This window comes from Clupea harengus, chromosome 26 (genome assembly GCF_900700415.2).
Source record: "Clupea harengus chromosome 26, Ch_v2.0.2, whole genome shotgun sequence".
In the NCBI taxonomy this organism is placed as follows: domain Eukaryota; kingdom Metazoa; phylum Chordata; class Actinopteri; order Clupeiformes; family Clupeidae; genus Clupea; species Clupea harengus.
The window spans coordinates 2287084-2294583 of record NC_045177.1 but is presented as its reverse complement, the minus strand read 5'-3'; the positions used below and the strand labels follow the sequence as shown (position 1 = coordinate 2294583).

Sequence of the window (7500 nt, the reverse complement as noted above, 5' to 3'; positions counted from 1 at the left end):
GAGGTTAAAAACTCAAATGCCTCTTTTACAAATGTACACAAAGAAATGCGCAGATACACACGCACACTTAAACGAATTAACTATCACACACTTAAACTAACGAACCATCACACACACAAACACAGACACACACAGACATAAACACCTGAGCAACCTGCAAGCATTCGCCTGTGTGTGTGTATGTACGGTAAGTGTGTGTGTGTGTACAGTAAGAGTGTGCGTGTGTGTGTGTGTGTGTGTACAGTGAGAGTGTGTGTGTGTGTGTGTGTGTGTGTGTGTGTGTGTACAGTAAGTACTGAAGAATAAGATCCTTTGTGTCCGCCTATAGATAAAAACTGAGTGTTTTTCACGTGAGCTTTCGAATGCTCTCACAATTAATATGTATGGCTATTCGACACACTTATCTAAAAACCAGGCTAGTTCGGATCATCATGTCATACTGTTCTTCTCCCTATAGAGTGTGTTTCAGCCCCAAATACAACAGGGAGTCACAGTCACCTTTATTGTATCCTTTTCCTGAAATGGAAAAGCAGACAGTCTTACCCATTCACACCAGCCGTCCCTGTCGATGTTTCTTCAAGATGCCTCGGCTTCTTTTGAGTTTACGATCTGGGTTCGTGGCTGGGATACTAAGGCAAGAAGGCCATGTTTTTCGGGGGTAGCTCAGTCCATAGGAAAGACGCAGACGCGGACTCTGGTATTTCTCTTGTATTTATTGCCAAACCTCAAAAGACTCTAAGACTACTAAAGACTCTCGCAAGACTCGCGAACACAAACTGCATTCGCCTTTTAAATCCCTCTCACACGCATACACGTTCTAAACCACCTCCCTTTTTCATGACACTTCTTAGCAACATATGTTCATCTCTGACCCATGTGTCACTTCCTCGCAGGCCCAGAGGCCCCTTCCTGCCCCCTCCACTATTAGACAATGTACAGCACAGTGAAGTTTGCAAACTCTCTCAAAGTACACATTGTTCTGCTTTACATTCTCGTTGGTTAAGCACATTTCATATTTCACGCATTTCTCAGCAAGCATATATGGATATAGGTTTGTGTAAGCATAACTCAAGCAATTTCCACACACAGTTATTTAGCATGTTTCACACCACATATTAGGAGAGCACACAGTGGTTATATCATTGCAAGACATGAATCAAGCATCATTCAGCAAAGCACATATAGTATATATGTACATCAATCATTATTAATTGCATATGGGTTGGTACGGGTTGCAGGTCCACTCTCATGAGCCATATTCATCAGTACGTGTGTGTGTGTGTGTGTGTGTGTGTGTGTGTGTGTGTGTGTGTCTGTGTGTGTGTACAGTAAGTGTGTGCAGAGTGTGTTTGTCTCTAAATCATGTAGGACCTGACATGTTTGATGGGGAAACACCAACACACACACAAAAAGAGAACGTGTGTGTGTGTGTGTGTGTGTGTACAGTAAGTGTGTGTTTGTGTGTGTTGTGTGTGTGTGTGTGTGTGTGTGTGTGTACAGTAAGTGTGTGTAGAGTGTGTTTGTCTCTAAATCATGTAGGACCTGACATGTTTGATGGGGAAACACCAACACACACACAAAAAGTGAACGTGTGTGTGTGTGTGAGAGAGAGAGAGAGAGTGTGTGTGTGTGTGAGTATGTCTGTGTGTGTGTGTGTGTGTGTGAGACAGGCCCATATATCAGTCAGATAACTGTGAACGTGCCATAGAGAGGTACAAACAGTTTGTCATGGGCAATTTACAATGTGAACATTTGGAACACACACTCACACACACTATCACAGACACAGATTAGGGAAACTCGTCACAGGTAATTTACGACGCTGCCGCAGACAGACACACACACACACACACACACACACACACACACACACACACACACACACACACACACACCTTGTCACAGGTCATTTAGGCTGGAAATCATTTAGTGAAAGTCGGGGTAAGGAAGAGAGAAGACAGGGAAAATAGAAGACAGGAAAAGGAAACAGAGAGAGAAAGAGAGAGAGAGAGAGATGGAGAGAGGGAGGGAGAGAGAGAGAGGGAGAAAAGGGGGAGAGAGGGAAAGAGAGAGGGAGAGAGAGAGGGAGAGAGAGGGAAAGAGAGAGAGGGAGAGAGGGGGGATAGGGAAAGAGAGAGGGAGAGAGAGAGGGGAAGAGAGAGGGAAAGCGAGAGGGAGAGAGAAAGAAGAATCGAAAGAAAAAGCGAACAAAAAGAGAGAAAAAAAATCTATCTATCAACCCTAGTTACACTGGGTCTCTATAGTTACACTGGGTCTCTATAGTTACACTGGTCTGGGTCTCTATAGTTACACTGGGTCTCTATAGTTACACTGGGTTTCTATAGTTACACTGGGTCTCTATAGTTAGTAAATGTAATGTAATGTAAATGCAATCAATCAATCAATCAATCAATCAATCAATCTTTACCATCAGTGTTGTTTCATTATGACCCCCCCCTACCTGTGTGACAACACCCCTTCAACACCCTATAACACCCCGTATAACACGTCTCATTTCTTAGCACATCTCATATCTCACACACACACACACACACACACACACACACACACACACACACAGAAGGAAAAAGAGAAAGAAAGAAGGAGAGAGAGAAAGAAGCAGAGAGAGAGAAAGAAGGGACACACACACAGACAGAGACACACACACACACACACACACACACACACACACACCTGAGTGACACTAATCCCTACATACCTGTTTTCTGCTGACACAAAGTTGAACTTGAGCATCCGTCTCTAAATCTCTTCCCCTGCCCCTTTCACTCTTTTGCCTTCTCTCTCTCTCTCTCCTTCTTTCTTTCTCTCTCTCCTTCTTTTTCTCTCTCTCTCCTTCTTTCTCCCTCTCTCTCTCTCCTTCTCTACAGACAGTAACACACTTAAAAGACAGAAAACCATCTGACCACTAACAGGCCTCATGTGTGTGTGAGTGTGTGTGTCTGTGTGTGTGAGTGTGTGTGTCTCTGTGTGTGTGAGTGTGCGTGTGTGTGTGTGGCCTGTTCCAACACACCCATCTCGTGGATACTGATCGGCGCACCTCAGTCTGATAAGGGTGTGTGTGTGTGTGTGTGTGTGTGTGTGTGTGTGTGTCTGATAGGTGTTTATGTTTCCTGCTACTGTTCTGTTTTGATCAGTGTGCAAGATAACGTCAATCAAACACTCATCCAGGACCACACACACACACACACACACCAGAGAGAGAGACACACACGCACACGCACATGCACGCAACAGCAAGAATCTGGACAGTCCTGTTAGTGACAGCATGCACATATTTACACATCGTCACACAGACACACACACACACACACACACACACACGTACAAACACAAACGTACAAACACACACATGTACAAACACACACATGCACAATCACACACACACACACGTACAAACACACACATGCACACACATACACAAACACACACACACACACACACACGCACAATCACATACACACACACACGCACACACATACAAAAACACACACCAGTACAAACACACACATGCACACACACATGTAAACACACAAACTCACACAAACGTGTAAACACACACATGCACAAACCCAAACACACATACACAAACACACATGCACACACACACATGTAAACACACAAACGTGTAAACACACACATGCACAAACCCAAACACACATACACATGCAAAACCCCACACACAAACATGTAAACAAACACATGCCCAAACACACACAAACGTGTAAACAAACACATGCACAAACACACACAAACGTGTAAACAAACACATGCACAAACACACACAAACGTGTAACCGCACACATGCACCCACAGTTACTGGGTCCACTCCAGCAGCTGCCATCTCTAGTTCACATCTATGTCAGCCTGTCAACACACAACAAACACACACACACACTCAAGCAAACACACTCAAGCACACACATACACACACACACTCAAGCACAAAGGGTATTTTATCCTCCAGTCCATCTCTATCTTTCTATGTCTGACCTGAGGTTAACTCTGCTGAAACACACCTCCAAGAAGAGGTCAACAACAAATACTGATGTTTGATTGGCAGGTGAAGAAGTCAACTAAAAATACTGATGTTTGATTGGCAGGTGAAGAGGTCAACTAAAAATACTGATGTTTGATTGGCAGGTGAAGAGGTCAACAAAAAATACTGATGTTTGATTGGCAGGTGAAGAGGTCACCTAAAAATACTGATATTTGATTGGCAGGTGAAGGGGTCAGCGGAACACAGGGAGAAATAGTGATGCCTGATTGGCTGGTGCTCTAACCCTGTTCTCCTGGGTCTGATATAATATTCACTAGTGTGTTGAGGCATGATATAATATTCATATTCATACACAATATAGTGTTTCACCTAGATTCTGCTCCATTCTACCCATGTCTGCTTGTCGAACATCTACCTTAAAGTTATGACCTGAAGGAGAGGTATCCGATATAATATTCACTAGTGTTTGAGGCATGATATAATATTCACTAGTGTTTGAAGTCTGATATAATATTCACTAGTGTTGGAGGCATGATATAATATTCACTAGTGTTTGAGGCATGATATAATATTCACTAGGGCTGAACGATTAATTGCATTTGCGATTTAATCGCGATATGATAGAACGCGATTTTCTAACCGCAACGTTAGCGATTAAAAAACGTGGTATAAAAAAAAAAAAAAAAAAATGTTTTTTTTTTTTTTTTTTTTTTTAAGATGGTAAATTTTGCACAGTGTTTAAAAAGTGCATGCCTAGTGTTTATACTTAAAATTACATTTTTTAAATTACTTAAATGCACAGTGGCAACGCCACCTATTTGTTGTTCTTGTTTCTGTAATGAGCAGTTAAATAAAAATGTAAAATGTGGGAAAGAATATTTTACACTAAATGTATCTAATATTGTGTTGGTCATATTTAAATCATTCATTTTGTTTTGTTGGGAAAAAAAGAGGATACAAAAAAAAAATCGCATATTAAATCGCAATCGCAATATTTTGGTAAAAAATCGCAATTAGATTATTTTCCCAAATCGTTCAGCCCTAATATTCACTAGTGTTTGAGGCATGATATAATATTTGGGTATGAGAGCTATTGTCTGATATCTCATTGGCTTATGTATGCTGTCTGATATCTCATTGGCTTATGTATGCTGTCTGATATCTCATTGGCTTATGTAAGCTGTCTGATATCTCATTGGCTAAAATCTGGATGGGCACTAGAAGAGGAATCCAGGAAGCAGCACTGAACTTTAGCAGCGCACACACACACGCACACGCACACACACACACACACACACACACAGACAGACACACACACACACACACACAGTCACACAGACACACAGACACACAGAGACACAGAGACACAGAGACACAGAGACACACACACACACACACACACACATTTCAGAGATAGAGAAGTGATAATACTTGGCTGGTCACGGTTTTGCAGTGTGGCTGATTTTGAAAGTGTCTCGACAGAAATCTGTGTGTTACGTAAACAAGGCAAAGCTGTGTTCCTGCATTTTCTGTCTCTCTCTCTCTTTCTCTCTTTCTCTCTTTCTCTCTCTCTCTCTCTCTCTCTCTCTCGCACGCAAAGACGCGGGGTCATGGGTTTGATGAAGGTCATGGGTTTGATAGGGTATCTTTTCTCAGGATGTGAATCCAGCCCCTGACCTGGGTAGAACACTGCTGTACTCTACTGCAGGCTGTACTGTATTGTGGAACCTCAGGCTGTACTGTGGAACCTCAGGCTGTACTGTGGAACCGCAGGCTGTACTGTGGAACTGATTTGTCTACACATCACAGTGGAGTCACAGCGCTCTGTTGGTTGCTATGGTTTTACGGTCTCGTCACAGATTCCTCATGATTATGAAGATGAGGATGATGATGATGATGAACTTAACGCGCCTGTTGACACAGGTAACTGAGGAAGGCAGCGTAAATCTTTGGAACAGGTCACTCTCTCACTCACACACACACACACACACACACTCTCTCACTCTCTCTCACACACACACACACACACACTCACACACACTCACTCTCTCTCTCTTTCTCACTCCCTCACACACACACACACACACACACACACACACACACACACACACACACACTTTTTTAAAAGCCAGAGACCAAATTATTTTAAACAAGCGGACATGAGTTCCTTTACCAGCCAATCTGGACAAAAGCCTTCTGGGGCAAAACAAAGACTTCTTTTTTCTCCAGAAGCTTACGAGCCATAGTGTGTGTGTGTGTGTGTGTGTGTGTGTGTGTGTGTGTGTGTGTGTGTGTGTGTGTGTGTGTGTGTGTGTGTGTGTGTGTGTGTGTGACTGTGAGCTAATGTGATGTGTGGCCGAACCGTACCGCGTGTGCATGGTCAGTTCTACTCTGCTTCGTGTGGCTATTTCACACACACACACACACACACACACACACACACACACACACACAGCTAAGCGCTTTTAGACGAGCCTGGAAAACTTTAGTTGTACACAGCCGTCTAGACCACAAACAGCATCACAGGAATGACAGAGTAACCTTAACACACACATACACGCACGCGCACGCGCACGTAAACACACACACGCACAATGACAGCAAAACGATGAGTCATCGATGTACTGCAGAGTTTATGCTTAGCTTATTACTTATTGTTTAAGACTTACCTAACTCATGACTCACGTGTGTGTGTGTGTGTGTGTGTGTGTGTGTGTGTGTGTGTGTGAGAGAGAGAGAGAGAGTAACTCATGACTTTACATAAAAAACATGACACTCACTTAATAAAATGCAGTGTTTTTTGTGGTGAATGAATTGAAATGTTTCTAGACCGTTTCTGCATGTTTATACTTAGTTTGAGTCATTTCTTGTGCATTTGTTGACCATTTAGTGGACTCAAGACCAGGCCAAATAAATGTGCAAAAGGCACAGCAAACACTACGCTATTTATCCTCACAGATACATCATCTTCGTAAAGCCAGAAGTTTTTTTTATTTCCTTAACAACAAAAAAAAAAAATAGGATACTTACTGCGCCTCTAATTCGACCATGTAAGCTAGCCTACATTACGAATCTAAAATTGTGAGCAATCGACTTCAAAGAAACTCCCAGCAACCTCACGACTTCTGGTCCTTGTAAAATCTTCAAAAATACTTTGTAGCACAGTCTACGCACATTCACTGCGGAGCCGTGGGGATGCTACAAAAGCGCTCGCCTACGTTTGGGCACCTCTCCTATGTCGTGGGCTGACATTGCAGCAGAGCGGTGCAAGAAGCAGCTACTTTTTAAGTTTCAACGCACCACAACTTTGAAAAAGTATTATGACACACGTATTACACAGTAGGCTGTTGCGTTTTCGACCAGAGTGCAACCTATCCTACATCGCTCTACCTTCTCATGTTGACAACTACTGAACACTGGTGGTCTGTATCATCCTGCTGAAACGGATTGACCATGACATACAAGAAACTTACTGTCAACAA

General features: G+C 42.8%; 2 protein-coding genes across 2 annotated transcripts in view; both read right to left on the bottom strand.

Moving 5' to 3' along the window:
- The window catches only part of LOC105905919 (mucolipin-1-like), a 30817-nt gene that overhangs the window by 22301 nt on the left and 1016 nt on the right, over positions 1–7500 (bottom strand). The gene's annotated exons all lie outside the window — the stretch shown is intronic.
- Positions 1776–7500, bottom strand: part of atg4da (autophagy related 4D, cysteine peptidase a) — a 22122-nt gene continuing 16397 nt past the window's right edge. Inside the window, exon 12 of the transcript XR_004163298.2 lies at positions 1776–1895. The gene's annotated coding sequence lies outside the window, so the exon portion shown is untranslated. The remainder of the gene's footprint in view (positions 1896–7500) is intronic.